This window comes from Bos taurus, chromosome 24, assembly GCF_002263795.3.
Source record: "Bos taurus isolate L1 Dominette 01449 registration number 42190680 breed Hereford chromosome 24, ARS-UCD2.0, whole genome shotgun sequence".
Taxonomy (NCBI): Eukaryota; Metazoa; Chordata; class Mammalia; order Artiodactyla; family Bovidae; genus Bos; species Bos taurus.
The window spans coordinates 54,674,773-54,697,500 of NC_037351.1; the positions used below are offsets into that span (position 1 = coordinate 54,674,773).

The window sequence follows — 22,728 nt, forward strand, 5'->3', positions numbered from 1 at the left end:
TGCGTGTGAAGGAGCACACCGAAGGTGGCTGGCATTGCGGCACATGGTAAACTGATTCGCGCTGAACTGGGAGGCTGATATTAGGAGCGGGGAAGCCAAGCCAGGCTCTGTTTGTTCAGTGTCTCATACTACTTTTTCAAATGTCATGGGCTCAGCAAAACCCGAAACACATTTTCTCAGCACTTCTACTTCTCAACCCGTATGTATTCTGAGAGCAGTTTAATTCATATGTTTCTGATTTATTTACATGCAAGTCATCAGAATGTTGTTTTGTATGAACTATTTGATGTCCAGGAAGCCTGTTGAGCTTTGCCTTTGAGGTTTTTTTTTTTTCCTCCTTAGGATGAGGAACCATGATTTGCAAATAGAAAAAAAAGCTCATCAGAGCCCCAATATTTTGAACCTCAAAGATTCAAATTTTGTTCAAAAGGTAGATGGCATCAAGTCTGAGGACAATTCTTACAATCTGCCGACTCCGTATTTTCCAGGTCCTAACTGACATTGCCCTTCTTGATGGTACTAATGTCTTCCTTGTGGACATAAAAGTGCGTGTTTGCAATGAATGAATAAGAACAGATCCTAAATAGAGGCGAGGAGCTCTTCAAAGACTAAGTGAATGCCTTCTGGAACAAGGTATCTGGGGTGGGGGCGGGGGATGGGGGGGGTAGGACGCATGAGCATCTAGAGAGAGAGGAAGGTCGTAATCACCTTTCCAGGAGAATACTCAGAAAATGAGCACCAGCTTTCACCCCACTAGGGATATCACAGGCATTCTCTTTTCTCAATTTATAAAAGTAACTCTGATTCAATCGTGATCTGAGAATTGTTTGCATACATTTAAAAAGCACTGCAACGTAATTTTATAAATATTTCTCCCTTTGTAAGTAAACCGCAAACTTAAAAAAAAAGAGAATACTAGTAATTTTTAGGACTTCTATGGAGTGAGTTAATTCGAGGATCTCTATATTCAGACTTCTGAAAGAGCAGGGGTTTTTTCTTAATAAAAATTAAGATATCATGTATTAAGCACAGGTAGGAGGGCTTTTATCTTTTACCATCATTGTGTCTACATAAACTCAATCATTTTAAAAGATACTGTAGAAGGTTGAATCAGATTTTAATAGCAGGGAATCTTAAAAAAAAAAGAAGTTTTATATATATGACTGCCATCTCTGCAAATATGCCTAAATTTTCAGTCTCCAAACCAAACTGATGCTGGGCAAGAAGCATATAGCTGGCCTCTAACACTATCACATGCCTCTGCAGTGTGTCTCTAAAATATAAACCCGCATTTCCCATCGGGCTTTTTGTCCTCTCTTTGGGGAATAGATTAGAAATGTTGGTTTCTCTGAGCTAGGGCTGAAAGATTTTTACCTACACCACCTTTCAAAACTGAGATCTCTCTCTTCCCCAAAACTCTTTTCCATTTTCCCGTTTCAAAACCAGAATGGTGTTAGGGCTGGAAGATTCAAAAAGTCTTCTCACATCAAATATCTCTCCAGCACAGCTGTTGTTAAGTGACCCAACATGTCCTAAGTCAGGGTCACAGCCTATACACTACATTATTTTGCTATGAGTCCCCAACTCTACATATTTCAGGAAAGCAAATTAAAAAAAAATAAAAATCACCATGATGGACTTCTCGACACATCCATGAGCAGCAAGTAGAAATGCTAAGTCTTAAGCTGTCAAGCTGAATGGGGGTTTAAGGTTATACTGTGTCCAGTAAATATCAATCAAATAACTAACTACCCTCTGCTAAAACATGGGACGAGAGCAAATCAATTAACCACTAGTTGCTATGAATTCAAACATCACTCAGAGGACAAAATTTTATTAAACTGTAGAAAGATTAGCAAGTAACAAAATATAATCATTATCAAGACCATAAAAATAAACTAGAATCCTTTGGAAAGTCAATTTGTATACTCCAGGGAGAAAGCTTGGGCAAAGGGGGAAAAAAGCAGCCTCAGGCATATATCTTAAGAAATAGTCAATACCACTGCAAAAAATACAGTCCGTTTCCTCAACACTGTGTATCATACAGACATCTCCCCACAATTCAAATCAACAAATTTAAATTTTAACTTTTTATTATCTTTCCAAGGAGATCAACTCTCATGCAGAAATAAATATGAAGAAGTCAAGTACTGTAATTAGGTTTCAACAGCCAGCCGTCAGAACTAACAACTCATCTTACGTTTTAAAACCTTTTGGGGAGGACGTGCTTTGATTTGACCGGTCCTGGTGTGCTGGTTTTCAGTCTAAGGAGCGGAAGACATCACTGCATGCACTCATGAGATACCACATTCTCTTCTTAAACTACATAAAGTCCTAACTGTGAGTAATATTTCGACATGCAGTAACTGGAGTGAAAAAGTCACAGCCTCATGGACTACCCATCTGCAGAACCGATTACGAGACATGTGAATTTGAGAGCATTATAGAAGAATGTTACTTGGAAAGCAAACACTTTCATGGGTAGCATTAAAAGTGTCTCTAATGTTCTTTCCGCGTCTTGGCCTCTCTGTTCCCCAATACTAGACCTTCGCTTGGAAAACTCACAGACACAACCCCTGCTGAGCAGCAGTAATGAGGAACCTCTGCCTGGGTACCCCCCACCGCTGCACACTCAGTGAGAGAGGAGCCACTGCCTGCCGAGAGCTGGGTCTCCCTCCTCTCCCTTCTGACGGGAGATGCTCATCCAGACCCTACATGCGCCCAACGTGCCCTTTCATTTTATGGCCTCAGGTGGACGGGAAGATAGAACCTCAAAGAATTCCTGCCCCTACGTGACAGATGCTCAGGACAGACAGATTCAAAGAGCTGTCCTCGATGCAACGTACCCACACGCAGTAATCTCGATCACGACCATTTTTCAGCGTCATTTCCGTGTTTAACGACCTGAACTAACAGCCATTTGAAAACATGTCCAGAACTTCTGGAGGGAACCCGCTCCCCACCACCCCTTTGGTTTTGAACTTTAGTAGAATTCTGATCACCTCCACAGGCTGATCTGCTCTGGGATTTTAACAGAAGTGTGTGTGTGTGTGGGGCGGGGGGGGGGGGGGGGTGGCAGGACACAATTTTTGTTGTTGTTGTTGTTTGTTTTAATTTAAGGTCCTTAATGTGGGCCACATGTTTCTGGCGGGGCCAGGGAAGTACAGAGGCGGCCGGGGCCAGGAATGCAAAGTGGTAGGGAGGTGGGGAGGGGAAAGTGGGGAGGGGCTGGATGATGAAAAGACCAGTTCCACAAGCGAAGCACATTAGCAACCCGGAGTGGAAAGGGCCGGAAGGGAAACCCACCCACCTCACCCCTGCATTCATTCTATCAACCTGCAATTGCTGCGATCAAAACCAGATGTCGGTTCTTCCAGATCTTTCTCACAGGACAAACATGCAAAGGGCCTCGGGCCTGGCGTTGCCATCAAATGGTAATTGATACCAGATGAGCCACAAAATAGAAACGCACATGCAAACGGCAACCTCTCTGGCTGCCCGGCCCGCGCCCCCCCTTCCCAACCCCTGCTCGGCCCCTTGAGAGGGATGAAATTGCAGGTCTTGCCGGGCTGCTAAGTGCACTGAGCACCACGAAAAACAAGTGTACGGCGCCCCCAGTAACCACCTGTGAATCTCGGGGAAACGCGGGCCGGCCAGCCAAGGGCTGGGCCCAGAGAGCAGGCCAAGGTGAAAGGTCGCTCTGGGTTAATACCAGGTCATCGATCAGGGGGATGAAATGAGCACAGGTGTGAGGCAGATCACAGGCCTGTGAGCAGGGACCCACCTCCCCGGTCCCAGCGCACATCCGGCCTGGAGGAGGCTGTTCCCACGATGCCACATCTGCCTTGCTCTCATCCTGCAAGGAAGATAGTGAGAAAGGAAAACCACTTCCCAATTACCAGGCAATTAGAAGAAATCTGCCCAGCTCCTTTTCCGAAGCTTTTTTTTTTTTTGCATCCCATTGTTCTTGTCAAAGGGGGAAAAAAAGAAATCCAGAAAACCTGCTGAGCTGGAGGTCCTGGCAATTGCTGGTTGAATGTAATACAGTAGGTACAAAAAACGTCTCTTATTTCCACCGACACTGACAGAGCCGCAAGTAGCACAGGGCTCTCGCCCCTGCATGTATATATTTTCTTATTAACTTGATCGGGCAGAAATTTGCAGAGATTTGTTTGGATTTAGAAGTCACAACAGAATGTCAGTTTTACAAACCGAGGCTCATTCTGTGGTGAAATGTACAGCCCTGGACCCCACCAGTCACCGCACACGAGCTATTTGTTCCAATTCTCCTAGCAGCCGCTTCTGAACAAACAACTAACTTACTCTAAACACACGCAATGGGTCTCATTTTCCTTCCTTCTGCCTATCCCATTATATGTGATATTTTAGTCTTACAGATCTTATGAAGTTTAAATATTTTCCAGATGGGACTAAGGGACACAGAACCCTGTAAACATTCTACGTTATAAAATGGACCAACTGACTGCTTTGAAACAGAAGAGTAAGATGATAGAACCTACGTCTTTTGTGAGCAGTCTGACCCTGTAAGCCAACCACACCAACCGTAAGGGGGGGGTGCAATTACCAATTTTCTTTTTCATTTCCCCAATTCTCAAGAACTGGCTGATTCACCCTCATTTAGGTCGTACCTATTTCTATCTTTTCTAATTAAAACACCCCCCACCCCAAAGATGATTTAAACTCCATTTACAATTCCATGCATCTCCATGGGAAGAAAGAAAACCCTGGTTGTAATCCAATGATAAATTCCACTGTCCCAGAGGGAAAATACATCAGGTCGATCAATCCCATCCCTTTGCCCAGATTCTCAGCAGACCTCTCCTCCTCCAAGTGTGACCACGGAAACCCTGAACACGGTGGTGCTCGCCAAGGACCCTCAGCCTAGAGGCAACCTAGCATCATCCGTGATACCACTCAGCACCAATCCAAGAGCAAAGGCAGCGAATCAACGAAGGGCAGGAAGGGAACGGGGGGCCGCAGCTGAAAACGAAAGCTCTGGTGAGTGGCAGGGGGAGAAAGGAGCAGCGCAAAGCAAGTGGGTGACATACAAGCCAAAGCAGCAGAGTGGGGCTCCACGGTGTCCAATCAGGCAGGCTCGGGAGACCCACTGGGGGAGACTCTGACCTTACCTCTGCCTTCCCTTGGAGGTCCAGTCAACATAACCCTGTATCTGAGCATCTGCCTTGTTTAAATTTCATCCTGTGGTGTTGTTTGCTGATTGGTCAGACATGGCTGACAGCATCAGAAGTGCGATCTGACAGACAAGGAGCAAGCAGGGCCACAGCACAGAGTTCCTAACGGGAGGGAGAGAGGGAACTTCATGCTGGATTCAGGAGAGTCGGGCCCGCAGACATCTGCTGCGAGGCCTGGGGCTCGCCTCGGGGTGGGAGGGCCCAGGGTGAGGCTGGGGGGAGGGCATGGAGCAGGGGAGGTGGGCCTGCCACCCGGATGACCAAGCGCCAGGCTTCCCCTCGGCTGGGGCTGCATCTGGACCCCGTACAGCAGCCTCCCCCAGCCACTCCCAGTTCCTGTCACCTCCAGGGAATACAGCAGGCTGCTCGCCCTGGAAGTCTGCTTTCCAGAATAGAAGTGGGGGGGTTCCTGGTTTGGGGTAGGGGAGCTGTCCTTTCCTGTATGTATTTTTCAACATGTGTGACATTTTCCAAAGGACACAGAAGGTCCTCGGGAGAGGCAAGCTAACCAGAGCATTTCATCTAGATGACTGCAGTGCAGAAGGATGGGCTCCCAAGGAATGGGGTCCTGTGAGAGCAGGGAAGTGGAGGAGGACAGGGAGAGTCAGAGGCTGAAGGTGTCTGGAAACGACAAGTGAAATTACTGCTGGAGAAAGACAGAACAGACAGAAAGGAAGGAAAACAGTTTGAAAATGGGACAGGAGAGAGGAACCATCTCATCCCCACACCCAGCCTGGGTCAGGAAGGACAGGTCTTCACTGTGAGCCAAGTACCTTTTTCTTTCCAGGCCAGCAGGAGGCGCTGACAGTAACAGTGGCAAGCCACACTGATTGCCCTCTACCCTCCCCAACTTCCAGTAGACAGACAGACAGAGACAGACAGACACACACACACACACAGAGCCCTGAACCAGTCAGTCTACAAACCAACAAGGACAACTGAGTTTACCCACTGCAAATCTAGGACCGTTCTCCCTCACCAATATGGATATGTAGGGGTTTTACCTTTAATTAAGGATCAGTCTTGAACACTGGCCTTCCTCTCCCCATTACTCAGAATCATGACTATACAACTTGGGGGAAAAAGTTAGTAGAATTTCAAAATCCAAGTAGAATTCCCCAATGCTAAACAAAAAACCATTACATGCAAATTTCCTCTTTTCTAGTATTATTTGTTAGCAGAATTTGGGGAAAGCTATCATGCTTTCAATAATAATTATAGAAGAAGAAAAGATAAAAGGTAAAGCGAGGTATGCCAGAATGATTTTAAAAAGAGATGGATAAAAGAGACAGGGAATCAGAGTAAAACAAGGCTGGAGCGATCAGGTTATTAAAACCAACCAATTATGTGGACAAAAACAGGAATAAGATGCTTTGGCTGAGGAGAAGGAAGGTTAATGCAATCAAGACTTGATGAATATTAATCCTTGAGTAACACCACCCCTGATCTAACATCCATTTGGAATAGTAAAATGGCAGAACAGGGTAAAATAAATCCATCTGGCTTAAAACTGAAGAAAGATTCGAATCACCATGATCTTTACCTCCAAAAAAGACAGAAAAACCTCATTCCTTCCCTTCATTTTGAAAACATAATTATGATAGAACTCATTTTTGAAATCAAGCTAGAAAGACAAGGTGCTGAAATCTGAGGAGGTGAGACAAGGAAACCAGCCTACAGGAACTGCAGAGAAAAAGGAGGGCAACAGGTAGAAAAATAAATGAATGTGAGGAAAACCAGAGGGCTGATGTGCATGGGAGCTCTGGACAGAAAGAAGCCCCGGAAGAAAGAAGTGGCCAAGGGACCTGGATTTCATTCCGAGAAGACAAATGAATGAAACGTACCAGGCAGGGGCCCAGAAACGACTGAACAAGAGAAGACAGAGATAAAAGCACAGGAATGTGATATGAGGGCAAGAGGGGTAAATACAACAGCATGAAAGATCAAGTAAAAACTGGAAAACAATGCAGTTTGCTTGAAGCATAAAGTACTTTAGGATTTACTGAATTACGAACACAGTGTTGCTGGAGGTATTCCATTTAAAACACCGTCACAGGCTGAGAAGACGATGTGGAAAAAGTGCCATGCATTGTCAGAATCCGCTTTCTAACCTTAAAACATTTCCCTACTTTCCAGGATCTATTTGCAATGCATGAGACAACAATAAAACTATGACACGAGGACCTCACTTTCCCCACGGTATCGTGTCTCACAGATGAACCTACGCAGTGCAAATGACCACTCTGTGGTACTTTTCATATCTATGGTGTGCAAGCTACCTGTTCTCTTAAAGGAATATTCATGCAAGCACCTTGCCCAGACCAACAGAAATCTGACACTCTTCATTCAAAATGCTGAAGTTACCCTGGTATCTGAGAACCAGATTATTTCAAAGATCAGTCAAGAAAATGTCACTGGAGGAGATGGCATTTCCAATGGGAGTCCTGAGAATTTCAGCAGCTTTTCCAGCTCCTGGCCTCATTTTTTTTTTTTAAACTCAGAAGAGGCTCAAGCGGGTTTCCCTGATAAACCAGTAATTGCGTATGTGGGGGAGAAGCCTACAGCTCTGTAAGTCAGATGACAGCCCCTATCAGGTGCAGAGACACAATAAAAACAACACCGCAAGAAAATGTTTGCTTTCTCTGTCAACCGCGGTGTCAGTGCCCATTAATAAACCTATCTGCTAAATCTACTCTTATTCATGTGGGACATCACCGATTTAAAGTAAAATAAATTATCTTTAATTAAATGGAATTGTCCTTTTCCTCCCGCTATCATCCCCAATTATTACATTCTAATCAGCCCTTTAGGGAGAGAGCACAAGAGAGGGCTGAAAGGCACAAGGACTCAAAACAATTCCTCTTTCTGTCAAGTGATGAAATTTTTATCTTAATTATTGGTTATAACTGTAATTTTGGGATATAAATAATGAGAACTATAAAAATTTTGTCATTTATGGGGAAAAACATGACATGGCCACTTCCAAAACTTCCCTGTACTTTTCTCCTCTGTGAAAACCTCAGAACTTAAAAGAAGCCATTCCAGACTGCTCAAATGCTCTATTTAAACCTAATCTATTACTTTTATTTCCAGCACAAAAGTGCCAGTTTTAATTAATACTTTAAAATATATAGCACTAATGGAATGCCAGCTCTGTTATTTTTAGGCTCTGAGGCTTTCCACAACTGGGATTACGGAATGGTATCGATTTATGTTTCCACTAGAACAACACAGGCATGTTAAATATTAAGACACGCGCGCGTGTGCTAAGTCTCTTCAGTCCTGTTTGACTCTGCAACCCTATGGACCGCAGCCTGCCAGAGAGGCTGATCTACTTACAAATATTTAGTGATTCTCTCCTGTCCCAATTCCTGGCTCCCCCACATCCCTCTTTTGTTTTCTTTTCTTAAAAATTGCACCCAAATTCTAAGAAAAGCAACGTGTGTTTCAACCTGGCAATCAGTAGGAAATACCACCACACCACCAGTTCTCATTGATAACAACAGGCCCGGCAAAGAAATGGTGAAATCAACAGGTAAGTGACAAAAACTATCTGATTTCTCCACTCCAAAGGCAAAGAGAGGAAATACTCTCCTGTAGGAAATAAACACTAAATTTAGGTCAAATCTCTGCATATATGTTGTAATGGTGCCTGAACCATCTTCCTCCCAAGTCACAGCTTGATTTTTGCTTGTTGTTTGTTTCACTGTGGACTTTGTGAGGACCGGGAGCTTTCTTTTAGTCCTCTTCATGATGACAAAATTAACCACCGAAATTGGGAAATTTATCTTCTGTCTAGAATAAAGAGGTGGGGGTACTGACTGTTTTCTGACTACTTAGTGTTACTTTTAAAAATGTATTTTTTTAGGGTGTAGTACTGTTTTCATTTAGCATGCCTTTGAATTGCCGCCTACAGAAGTAAAAAAAGAAACCACAGCTATACAAGCCTGCTGACTTTCTTATAAAAGAACCAGTTTTAAACTTGTTTATACTACTGATTCCAAATGAATTCAAGATGGTGGCTAGTTAAAGAAAGAGAACTCATGCCAGGGAGTTTGATCAAAGAACTTCAATTCAGCAATGTTCAGTTTTAATTGACCACTAATTAAGCTACATTAGTCCAAGAAAGGTCTGTATCACTTTGAGTAATAAAGAAAAGAATTAATTTAACCCTGTGTCAGTCAGCTTTAGTAAATTCATCTGAAAGCAACTTCTCAAACGACAAGCATGAAAGAGGAGTTTAGTGTTAAATGCCAAAAGTGGTCTACAGAATTCAGAGAGGACCAGAGACTCAGTTTTCGACTGCATTTGTTACTTCGAGAGTGATGTCACCTTGCAGGTATAATTATCTTCATTACAGATACAAAGATGTCAGCTCCCCTCCCCGGGTTGCAAAGGGTTGCTTTAAAATTGGATTCAAAACATGGCATCATACCAGCCACAGTTTTAACTTTCCTGTATTCTAGACAAAAATAGAGTGGATTTGCAAAATCATGAGAATTTTCAAAGGCTTGGAACTCTCCTTCTGGGAAAAGTGAGTTGAAGACTGGGGAGGAAAAAAAACAACTGCCATAACACCACCAAAAAAGCTCATTATAATTAGGGGCCACAAGCTATGGCAACACGACAGCAGCATTTAAAGGTCCATGTGTTAGAATAGTTCGTTTCTGAAAATCCAGTTGCAAAATTTTTATTTTTCCCACATATTGCCCATCACAAAATTTTATGCCTACCGTTCTGAATTTTTATAAAAATCTCAGGAAGGGAAATAATAATAATAAAACTGCAAAAAACCCATTTTAGGGGTGAACGTCAAAATGTAAGACACTACTTTACGACTTGGTGTTTATGACTTTTAAAGTCCTTCCCATTAACTTAGAGGTGAATTCCCTATGGTCTTATGGCAAATATAAAAAAAAAAACAACAAAGTATGCTTACATTTTAAAAATAAACCCAAATGTCAGTGGTACCCTGGCTTCTATTTTACAGTAACAACCCCCCATCTTCTATGGATGTAAGAATAGTACTGAATGCCATAAGGGTCAAACATTCTTGAAGAGGAATATCCTGTGGCCTCAACACACATTATATTTTGTCTTAATGATTCTGGCAACCAACGACTGCATTTTCTACAATAGAATTTAATGAATAACATTTTTTCTACATTCTGCCAATACTCATTAAAATGCACTTGTTTGTGAAATGCAATAGCTAGCTATATGAAACCAAAATATTAATGCAAATTGGAATTTCTAAGTTTAAAGCCATATTTGCATAACAGGAACTAAACATGGTACCAGCTGAAAGAGTGCACAGAACACAAATGCCTCTCAATACCACAATCATTACCAAGAGGAATGATGGCTTGTGTTACCATCAGAAGTTCAAGGACAAAGCATCAGCCAGGACATGCCACTATACAGGCTCCTGGTGCTTCCAACAAGAGGAGGATGGGACAATCTGCAATCATCTCATCTATGAATAGAGTACAGGTATAAGTCACAAACCCCCATTCCCGTGCTTTATAACACCCTAGGGCTAGCCCACTATTATACATGGACATAACTGAAGAGTAGTCCACACAATTCTGAATGCGCACACTGAATGAAGGTGGTCATCCTACCACCAACACTCCCATTTCTCCAACTTAATGATGCAAAGGAATAAAAAGAGACATTTTTATTCTTTCATTCATTCTACCAAAGATATCCTACTGGGCTATGGTGGATTGGAGGAATCTTAAGAAACACAACATTAAATAAAAGCTTTCAATACATACTGGTTTGTTCAAGAAATATTATTTAAGCAGTCCACATGTTAATCTTTGAACCTGCCCTATCTAAATGACTGAAAGTCTGTCTGGAAGATATGAAGACTTCAAAACCATGAAATCAAGTTAGGGACTAAATGAGTGTTAAGGGATGAGACGTACAGACTTTTTCACTTATTATGAAGATGTATTTGGATTATATGAATAAATACACATGATTATTTTTCTTTTAATAAAATTCTACTTTGTATTAGAATAGCCAGAGCAAAGGTCTGAGTTCTCTAAATTCCGCAGAGGTCAGCTCTCAGGCAACATGCTATGTAAGAGTCTTGCCTAACTGTATATACAGGCACAGGCATGTCTGGTACATGGGTGGCTCATTCATTTGGCCGTGTAAACACTTCTTGGTTGTTCACAGTATGGTAACAAGTATATAAAGATGCATTAAGACACAGTCCCTCTCATGGAGAACCTCTTATTCAGAGAAGGGTGATTCAAGGTCCGACTGTGTGCAGACAGACAAAGGGCAGTATCCCAGGCAAAGGGCAGTATCCTTCAAAAAGTTTCTTTATATTAAGCTTTAAATTTATTTTTTAAATTTCTTTTAAACTTTTTATTTTGCATTGGGATACAGACGATTGATAAACAACATTGCGATAGTTTCAGATGAACAGTGAAGGGACTCGGCCATACATATACAAGTAACCATTCTCCCCAAACTCCCCTCTCTTCTAGGCTGCCACATAGCATTGAGCCGAGTTCCATGTGCTATACCGTAGGTCCTTGCTGGTTATCCATTTTAAATATAAAACTTTAAATTAAAAAAAGATAAACACAGATGATATGCACATTCACTAAAATGTTAGGTAGCACTAAAAGATCCATTCTTAACTTCAGATGTGTGCTGAGCATAAAGCTATGAAAATTCATAAAAACACTGAAATACATAGCCGAGGTACCTCTAGTTCTGTTATAATCCATGTGATCTTGAGCAAGTGAGTTAATCCTGTAACACTATCATTTCCCAGACCAGCAGTGTCCAAAGGAACCTTCTCCAATGACGCAAACGTTCTGTATCTGTGCTGTCCAAAACAGCAGCCACTGACCGCCACACACGACTTCCGAGCACATGAAATTCGGCTAGTGTCGCTGAGGAACCGACTTTTCCACCCAGACTGCAAACTGGGTTAACAACATTTGGACCATTTACGTTACTGAGATGCAGGAAGGATTAAATTGGAAGGTGTTTGAGAAAGCAATCAGAAAGAATTGAGGCTTGCATGTGTGCTGTATTAAATATTAATTACCACTACAATGAAGTATTTACTGAAAGCCTTATTTCAGCTGTAAACCACTTTCCTAGTAATTACAGAAATTCACAGTAAGACTGATTTTTAGACTCCATACATATCTGACAAATACCACAAAAGCAGGCTCTCTGAATAACATTCCAAAACCAATGCATAGGCAAGTTGTAATTCTAAGAATATTCAGAGAATGAAACTTGAACAGAATATTGAGAGTCCAACACAGATAATCGGTGATGGATCAAAAGTAAAAGATCCATGCTTTTTCAAAGAGCTCTAACTTAAAGCAAATTTGCAATTAAAAAAATTACTATCTCCCAGAAACACCCAAATCAATGAAATGATCATCAAAAATGCTCATCTTTATGTCTTGCCTGACATACACATAAACAGATTTACACATTTTCTTTTCCGCTGTTCACTTTGAACACAGTCAACTCTATGCAATAAAAAATAGAAACGCCACCAAAATAAATGTAAACTTAGGGTGATCTCATAAAACAGCTTCAGTTCTGACAGACACAGTAAAACCCAAAGGCATCAGTGTGATTTTACAGAACTGTGCTGCACTGAGCTAGTTAGGGAACAGGAAGGTTCTCAGTGCAGAGTCGGAGGATATGCGTGAGGTATAATTGAAATGGAGCAGCCAATGGGCTGGGTGATCGGTAGAAGCGTGTTGTTGTCGTTCTCTGTCGTTTAGTCACTAAGTTGTGTCCAACTCTTTCGCGACCCCATGGACTGCAGCCCGCCAGGCTCCTCTGTCCACGGGGTTTCCCAGGCAAGAACACTGGAGTGGATTGCCACTTCCTTCTCCAGGGGATCTTCCCGACCCAGTGATTGAACCCCAGTCTCCTGCATTGGCAGGTGGATTCTTTACCACTGAGTCACCAGGGAAGCCCAACTGAGAGCATATCCTACACCAAAGACAGACTTGCAATCAGAGCTGCCACCCCAATGGCTGCCACCCCGACTTTCTGGAGCCCTGGAGAGCCCTGCATGGCATGTGGAGGAAACTGAAGAGCAGCAGCAGTTACCGTCAGACCTGGCAGCTCTCTCCACACCTTGGCGTCTAAGACGCATGGTGTGCTTCTGGGTCCCACAAGTTGGCACGGGTAAGACTCTGCCACCAGATACCGCCACCTTCCTCCCCAGGATGCTAGGGAAGGCAACCAAGGTTTTAAAATCACTTCCAAATCACTGCCAAGAGTTATCCAACACTGATGGAAGCACAGCAGTGGCAGGGAGAGAGATCCCAGTTGTGGGTGGAGAAAGAAGCTGTGCTATTGGGAAAGCTGAACAGAAAGTCTTTAATGTTGGTTTTCATCTTTAAACTTTCCTTGGTCCAGAGGACCTGGTTAATGATGCAAAAATATCCTTATTGCCAAAATACTCAACTTTATTAGTTTCTTTATGCTTATTTATTTCCTTTTTATGTTCTGCAGAAAAAAATTCATGGTAAAAATGTTTTCCTTTTGGATGAGTCCAATAAACCAATGGTTATACTACGAGATAATTCAAGGTATTTTGAAAAGTAAGATATCAATATATGTTCAGGGTATGGAGAAATATACCTTATTGACTCAACATATCTTAACAGTTGTTTGGAAGTCATTCCAGTTGATTCGCAAATAATGTACTATATTTACAACATCGGAAATAAAATTTCGCATTTTCAATGGTACATAATGAAAATACCTGGGTAATACTGTAGTGCGTTATTCTAGAGAAGAGAGAACTGTTTGAGAAAAAAAGGAAAAGAGAAGAGAAGAAAGGAAAGGAAGAAGAAAAAAGAAAAGGAAGCTACCATCATTCGTAAGGAGGTTCAGCACGCCGGGAATTAATTACTCAGATCCAGATACACGACTTGTGAAGCAGGACTTCTCCACCTCGGCATGAGCAGGGGCTGCCCTCCGCACTACGGGGTGATGGACAGCGCCGCTGGCTTCTACCCACGAGCGACAGGCGCAAGCCCTCACTCCACTCCTGCTGTGGGGACAATCACAAGTTTTCCAGATACTGCCCCATGTCCCCTGGGGGGGCGTGCCACGCTCCCCAAAGATATCTATCTGCAATCAGAGTATGTTGAATATCCACTTCCATTTTCATAAATCTTCACAGAAACAATGGTCCTCGCTAGAAGTATCTTCCTTCAGTCAAACAAGAAAATACCCACTTGTATTCCTGATCACTTCGTAAGTGACATGTTTATCTTTTGATCTTGTGGTGCTCATCTGTCCTAGCTTATTACCGGGAAACAAATAACCTATGTTCATTCTAGAACTTTTGGAACCATCTGTACTGTGATTTGATTATGTGATGGGAAATGTTTATTATTTTCCACAAATGTATTCTAAACAACAATCAAAATAATACAGTGTATGTAAATTTTTGATGAATAAGCAAGTTGAGTAATAAAATAATTGGGATTATCTATTACTGTCTAGTTATGTCATCTATCCATCTATCCACCCATCCATCCGTCCTTTCTCTGATCTGACCATACATTTATCATCATAAAGGTTGTCATGCTTTCAATTCTGATTGAGTTACACAGGTAAAAAGCCTAGGACCAGCCAAGGAGTTTAATCTACATAGCTCCCTATTGGCAATGCATCTGAGAAGGCACGATTATCTATAAATAATCCCGCATCAGGCCAGCTACATATTTTATACACCATATCATCCACTTCAAAATGTGAAACTATCCCAATACCTAAACTTGCCTAGGTTATTGTTAAATAGGTGACTGATACCCTAACACATTCAAGATTCCAACACTGAGTGTCCTGAGAAGGTCACCATCAACATAGCTCAGCCAAACACATGAAGGACGCACCATCTCTTTCTAAATCAGGTTAAAACAGATCTGTCAAGGGATCCTGAAAAAATGTATGACAGATTCCCCAGACAAGTGCTAGCCTAGGAATAATTTGCTTAGGCATAATTTGTTTCTCCTTTTTCATCTGTTTTTCTTTTTTTCATAGTTTAAAAACAATGGAGAAAAAAGGTCATAAAACCAAAACTTCCTCCATAAGGAACAACTTAGTGTGGGTTTGCATTTTTCAGTGTCATAGCTGAAAGGTGGAAAAAAAACAAAGTTGAGAGGTTAGGATCTCATAATGATTCATGTAAGTCATCCTTCTGGAGTTTAATTAAGTCAACTGAATCCTTAAAGGTTTTATTAGCAACTGACGCTGGAAGTTGGGCCAAGAAGATCTGCTATTACATGAATTCTTTGAAAGGTAAATGCATTTAACAATCACGCATCTATTTCGAGCAGTTTCAGCTCATTCCCTGCAAGCATGCAAGAGGTTTGCTGCACTTTGCAACCTCTGGGAAGGACGATTACCCGATTCACATCAACATATCTAATTTTACAGTTACCTTATTTAAGTTTCTAATACAGCACAGGTCTTTTTCTCAGGTGTTAATAGAAAAATCAATTTTAAGTCACAACAGCTGTGATCATTTTAAATATCACAGCTGTCATGAGTTGAAAATAACCAATTTGGGCACACATTTCTGCTGCAAATGTAACAAACTGATGGAAAATATGATGGAATTTTATCTTTTACTCTCTCTGAAGCTTAATGTCTAATACAATAGTAGAGTAATAACTTACTTGCCTTAAAATAAAACCAGGCCCCCATTTCTCTGCTGACCTCGCCAACAGATGGCTTTGAAAAAAGACAAGAACAGCATCTTAAAGATACTCTGATGGAACTAACTGTTGAATATGCTTAATTATGGAAATAGTATTAACTCTGGAAAGACAGAAGTTAAATAGCTGATACAAAAATTGAGAGTTCACTCATGTAAACATTTTGCTGTGAAGCCAGGAGGGAGATTAAGTGGGATCCATGCTACACATTAAGTGTTATTAAAACCTAGGAATTTAAATTACTACACAGGACAAAATCTGAACTCATATGAACAGTGTGATTAGTATCTTCCAGGAGGATATAATGGCATTTTAACCGCTTCTTTACAAACTCAAACTATCTCAGTCCAAATCTAATGTTATTACATTTCTAGGAACATAATGACATTCTCAAATAACCTAAAAAAGAAAAAAAAATAGAATAGGGCATTATTTATTCTACTGGCCTCAGGAAGTTTAGATTTCTCTGTGAAGTTAATTGTGGACAATGAACACCCAAAAAATTCTAGAATCATATTCACCAACAATCATTGCCACCTATACTCAGATGTCTGAAAAATGATTCTGCATGATGAAGAGGAGGAGGAAATAAACTAAAGAAAAACACATATTTCAAACCAAACTACTGACAATGGTTTGAAACACTGACTCAAAGTCTACCAAGCTCCTGGCCAATATATAACAAGAAAAGAAAATTCTCAAGGATTTTCAGCTCAGATCTGCAACCCTACCTAAATCAATTTGATATGCCCCTCTTCTTCCTTTCTTTTCCCTTACAGATTCACAAGGCAGAGATGAAAAGTTGGCGAGACTTATAAATAGGGCTTCCCAGGTGGCTCAGAAGGTAAAGAATCTGCCTGCAACGTGGGAGACCTGGGTTCGATCCCTGGGTTGGGAGGAGGGCATGGCAACTCACTTCAGTATTCTTGCCTGGAGAAACCCCACGGACAGAGGGGCCTGGCGGGCTACAGTCCATGGGGTCACAAAGAGTTGGACAGGACTTAGCAACTAAACACATACTTAAACAACGTCTACTAAAAAGCTGATACCGCACCCCCACCCTCCGCCATTCTGCTTAGGGAGGCTTAGTGCAGTTAGTACAGAAGAGCTCGACCATCCCCTATTATTTGCATATTAATTTCAAAGCTACATGAAAAACACTGTAGTCTTTTAATCACATCAACACGCAAAAAGGCACTACAAAGTGAAGCTACACTTGTTAAACGTTTGTCCCAACCCCACGTCACACAAAGGAGACCTAAGAAAACAGCATCCGTCGGCTCCTGTGTGCGGAGGCCCCGCTTCTGGATTGTAATAACAGGTGCAGGAATAATAGTGTGCCGGGCAATCAACTTTTTTTCCTCTGATTTGTCAGTTTAGCTTAATAATGCCATCAGGAATGTAAACATTTCTGCAATTTATATTTAAAAGTCAATAAAATAATGGGGTACAGAATTTATCCTTTTTAATTTTTTAAGTAATACATTTGATTATTTTAATCACGTCAGTACTTAACTGGATGGGGTTTAAATATGCATGTAACATCAATTTAATTTGTTTTATTCGTGAGAAAAGCTATTGAGTAATACAGCACCATTCTCCTTAAAAAAAAAAAGAAAAGCACACATCGTGGGGAAAAGGGAGCGTAGACGCTCACTGCTTGCTTCCCTTCTTGGAGATGAGATTCCAGGACCCTCCAAATGTCTTTCATTATGAGCATCAGCAAATGGTACCCAAGGAGGTGAGAACCCAAGACGCAGGCAATAAAAACAAGGAGTGTTTCCATCCTGTGGATAAACTTTCTTGAGGCCACAGTAACAGGACTGTGGTTGGTAAATGCATCAACTATTTTTAAAATGGTGTGAGAGTTTTTTTTTCCCCCAACGTAGCAATTCCCCCTTGAATAGGATCATTATCAGTGCAGTCATTCAGGACTCTATAATTCTCACCCTTAGGTTTGTGGAGGTGAAAGACCCAAGTCAAATGTTAGCCTCCACTCTTAACATCCCCTATTCATTTTCAGGTCAGCTACAATGGAAGCAGCTGGAATTCAACTCTCCCCACTCGGTCCTACCAATTACCTCCATGTGCCCTCTCTTCAGAGGAGTGTAATTTGGTCTCCAGGAAAGCACAGCTCCAGGTCCCTGGAGGGTGCCACAGCCTGCATTTTCTCGGTGGAGTCTGAAATTAGACCATCATCTACACTCCTCCCACCCCTGGCTTCCCAGGTGCTTGCAGCCCACTCTTCATCCCCATTTGGGGGTGGGCCACCTTTAAACAGGATACTCTCCCAAATAAAATGTTATAGGCATGGTGTCCCTTTCAAGTTACTCTTGAATGAAATGCACCGATTAACACGTGCAGCTTTCTTGAAGAAATAAGGAAGAATTTGAAGACAACTCAGTATGGACTTGAGGCAACATGGAATGGAAGGACCCAAATATCAGCAATGTGAATGTTAAAAATTCTAATCAGAATATGGTATTGTGACATAAATACATCTGTTAATAAAAGGTGGTAGTTTGGAACCTAACTCCTAAATCTTCAGCACTGCAGAAAGGAAAGTCTCAAAAGTTGAAATGCAGTCACACCTAATTCTCAAACCATTTTCAAGCCCCAAACCTAAAGAACGGTTCTTCAGAAGAATAAATCTGTTTTGCTGAACAAAATGCAATAGTATCTGTATGTGTAAGATGATTCAGTAAATGTGCCAAATAGTTTATTACAGATGCTAAAATGTTCAAAAGCCTCCAATGAGTGAAGTTTTCTGAAAATTCCATGAATAGCTTTTTAGCAGATCACTTCATACTTCAAAATATAATTATTTCATACAAGTAGCTCTTTCAGCTTTGTGACTATTCCTGTGTTTCCTGATATACAGATACTTGCTTTTTTTAAGGACTATGATGACTTCCTGAATAGATTATAAACATTTTATAAATACACAGAGTTCCAAATCTTATTGTTGTAATCAATAAACTTTATTACATATAACTTTACCCTATGTCACTTGAGAGTTATATTTGAAGTGCTAACGGCTAATTTAAATCCTCAAACATACGAACTCTGAAAGACTTAAGTCTAAAATTATTGACTGTGAAAAATTAGCTCTTTTGTAACACTGATGATACTAGAGGAAAAAGGGGAAAGAGCCTGGTGGTCCTCTGCGTGTCTGTCCTGAGATTCTCAGTTATAAGTATTTGTTTGATATACAGAACAAGTATTTCCTTCCTGCATTTCTTTTAAGATAAGAGTAAACCTGAATCCCAACAATTATTAAGACTGTCACAACCTATCTATATATCTTCATGGGATTAGATATTAAGATTTTTTTTAATGAATCTCCTGATGGCAGGTTGCTGGCCGTATATACAGCCTGCACAGTGATTCTAAAGAAATGACACAAAAGCATTTTTTTTCCCTCAGTGGCCTCACAGTGACAGGAGTTGCAGGTGGGCTTAAAAACACTGACATAACGTTGAGAATAAAGAAACAGGACAACGTCTAAAATCAAACTCTGCTAAAAGCCATTTACAAAATAAGTTACCAGGAAGAAATCACTAATTCTCAAGCCTCTGCAGTGGTATTGCAATCTCAGGTAAAAAACAACAACAAAGCACAACAAAACGCAAATAGGGAGCGTGATACAAACCACATTTAGAGTGGAACGGGACACAAGCGAGTCTTCAGCACGACTTCCTGCAGATCAGTGGGAAAGGTATTTACAGGCTGCAACAGCTGTCAGCCCTCTCCTGGCCGCCTTTCTCCCTAAGCCCTCTCCCCTGTGCTCCTCTGCCCTTCCTCCTCATCCTCCTCGAAACAGTGCCATCACCTAGCGCTCCAAGGATGCTCAGCAATTAGCAGCACGACCTTCAAAATGCTCAAACCCCCCAGATATTAGAGACTGAATACAATCAACCAAATATGTACCTGGCCCATCTTTTCTACGAAATTAGCCCCAGAGTAATGTTCAAACTGGCATCTGTGAATCTCACACAGCGATTTTTTGGAAATTTAATCAGAGGCAGAAGAACAAGATGCAGCCACAATATCAAGATTATGTGTCTGGTGAGTTTTTTTACCAACTTAAACCTACAGAACAAAATCAACACAATTTTCTCATAAGCAATCAGCACAGAAGGAAAAAAAGAAAAACTTCATAGTTATTTTACAATTAGTAAATTAAAATGCTTTATATTGTCAACCATCCTCCAAAATATGCTCACTTAAGGAAGTTTTTCCTTCATGCTTTTTTCTCTTTGATATGTCCTGTTTTCTTGAATCAGTGGGGAATTGAAAAATTATATTAGTTTGCACCTAAGCAAATTTTTGCTCTGTAATAGTAGCTAAACAATCATTTTTTAAAGTAATGCACTTATACCCGCTAGTTTCATTTATAATCATGGTTCTGAAAATAGTAAGTCTATGAAATAGCTTCCAAAAATATTAAATGGAATTTACATAGTCGATATACTACTGAAAACTTTAAAACCTAGTTCCTACCTGCATGAGGCTACTAGGACCAACTGTGAGGTTTACCAAGAAAGGGAGATATGTAAAATGCACTGGAAAATACTATTACTGGTGCTATTTAGATATTAAGCTTCCTATGTTAGCACTTCCTGTGGTACCTGAAAAAAAAAAAAAAAGCTAAACACTTCATATCCTGATTTTTAGCTTCAAACAATTTAGGTGGCTGAGATTTTGACTTATTCAGAGAAAAACTTTCTCCTAAGAACATATTCCCAACTGAGAGATTTGGGAATTAAAAATGTTCCTTTTTTTCCATCTTAGCGAGGAATCATGAAATTATTTTATTTTTTGGCCTTGATATCAGAAAAAAATGAACAACCGTCCTCCTCTCTCAACTTTATGGAGTTGAAAAGCTATATCCTATGACCAACAGTCAGAATATAAAGCTCATTACCATTTACTTTCTGAGATTTGATGACTTGACAAATAACTATTTCAAAACAACTAGTTTGAAACATGGTTTGAAGCTTGTTAGTGTAAAGCGAAAAGAGCAATTACAATAATTATAGGTTTCTCTATACCGTTTAACACATGCACACGCTGGCGAGCGCTGATGATGCGATCTTAAATTACCATTAGGAGGAAATTTCGCCACTTTTGTTTTCAATTTCATTTGCCATAATTTTATCTTTGGGGAATGGCTTTATTTTTAGATAGGTGGAATCTGACCAAATACTTACTTATTAAAATTCTTATTCAGTGAATAAGAATATGTAAGCAGTTATAAAAATCAAAATGTAGAACTAAAACTATACTTACGGTGGGCCAGGTAACGTCTGATCCTGCTGTCCACGAGGACAGACATAGCGAAATAATCTGATAGATGCTTATGCTCAGAGCTCTTAAAAGAAACTACTGATTTTCTCTGCAAAAATCCTCTCTCCCATAGTTAGGTAGTAGTGCTTTCAAATTTTTTATGTAGCTGAGAATGGAATTCATTTGTATTGAAACCCCTCATCCACAGAGAAAAGAAATCACACAATTCATGTTGGTCAAAGTCATTAAACTCTCACCTGAGGAGGAGTTAATCTGTTTTTTTTTTTTTTTAATCACACTCTAGTTTATATTCAAGATTTAGCCTTTGATAGCTCTAGGGCTATGATTTTTTTTTTTTTTTGGTAGGTTTTGACTTCCAAAGTCCACAGTTCAGGACAGGTTCAATATTTTACAGAAAGAAGGAAATAATATGTTGTGGGGCTATGGTCATGGAAACACTTCATAACTGAAGGTAACAGAAAATCCACATTTTTCTTTGTTCTAAAATATCACTGATTATACTACTGCCCTTGCTGGGGAGTTAGAGGAAAACTGATTTTGCAAACCCTATACGTAGTTGCCAGTTCAAAAAAGAAGAAATCAGAACTGCTGTAATGCTTAATTGTACTCTTTCCACAACCTAAAATCAGAGTTTTGGAATGATTTTACATTTTTCTTCTTTTGTTTATTCGCAGGGAAAACCTGCTTCCTCTGGCCTCTCTCAGTTCAGAGAGTTCAAACTGAATTTAAACAAGTAATTGACTTGTCACTGGGAAAAAAAAAAAAGAAGGAATTCAGTGCTGTGCAGTCTTCAGCGGGAAGCTTGTGGAACAAATAGCTGATCACACTTAACTCCAACCATTTAGGTTAAAACACACGTTGGTCACCAGAGCACATCCCCACAGAAATGCATGGATACGCAAACCCCAAACAACAAACGAAACTCAAGAAATGTAAAGTCTTTTCGATAGGCATTTTGAACAATTAACGCATGGCATACACAATCTCCACAAGATGTCTGGCACCAAATCAAAAGCCGCTGAATGTAGAATTAGAGCCAGTACAATACACACTGCAGAATAAACAAAAATCTGCTTCTCCAGTGTATGCACGAGGCAATTTAAAAAATGGTATAGAACTGGCTCCATCCAAGAACACATACAACCGGACCTTGTTGCCTGTTTCTTAAAGCTAAAATGAAGAACTGGTAAGCATCCGTGGTTTCAAATGCTTTCTCCTGTTGTTCCAAAAGGCTATTTTTTCCTAACTATAATGTATGTACAATTTGCCTCTTTCTAGTGTTTGAATCAATAGAGATACACATCACCAGATTTGTTTTTAATAAGAGCCTTAAAACAGTGCCTATAAATACATTTCCTGTGACAGAGCGATCTTGATTTTATGAGTACCATCCTCTCAAAAAAAAAAAAAAAATCTAACAACCAAAATATTTGGCAACTGAGAGGGCATATTAGTGATATGATGTC

The 22,728-nt window shown here is 40.6% G+C and overlaps 1 protein-coding gene across 30 annotated transcripts in view; it reads right to left on the reverse strand.

The window, feature by feature from the left end:
• TCF4 (transcription factor 4) overlaps positions 1-22,728 on the reverse strand; it is a 386,161-nt gene that overhangs the window by 84,101 nt on the left and 279,332 nt on the right. Inside the window, exon 1 of one of the 30 annotated variants that reach the window (XM_059880883.1) lies at positions 5,151-5,543. The gene's annotated coding sequence lies outside the window, so the exon portion shown is untranslated. 30 annotated transcript variants of the gene reach the window in all.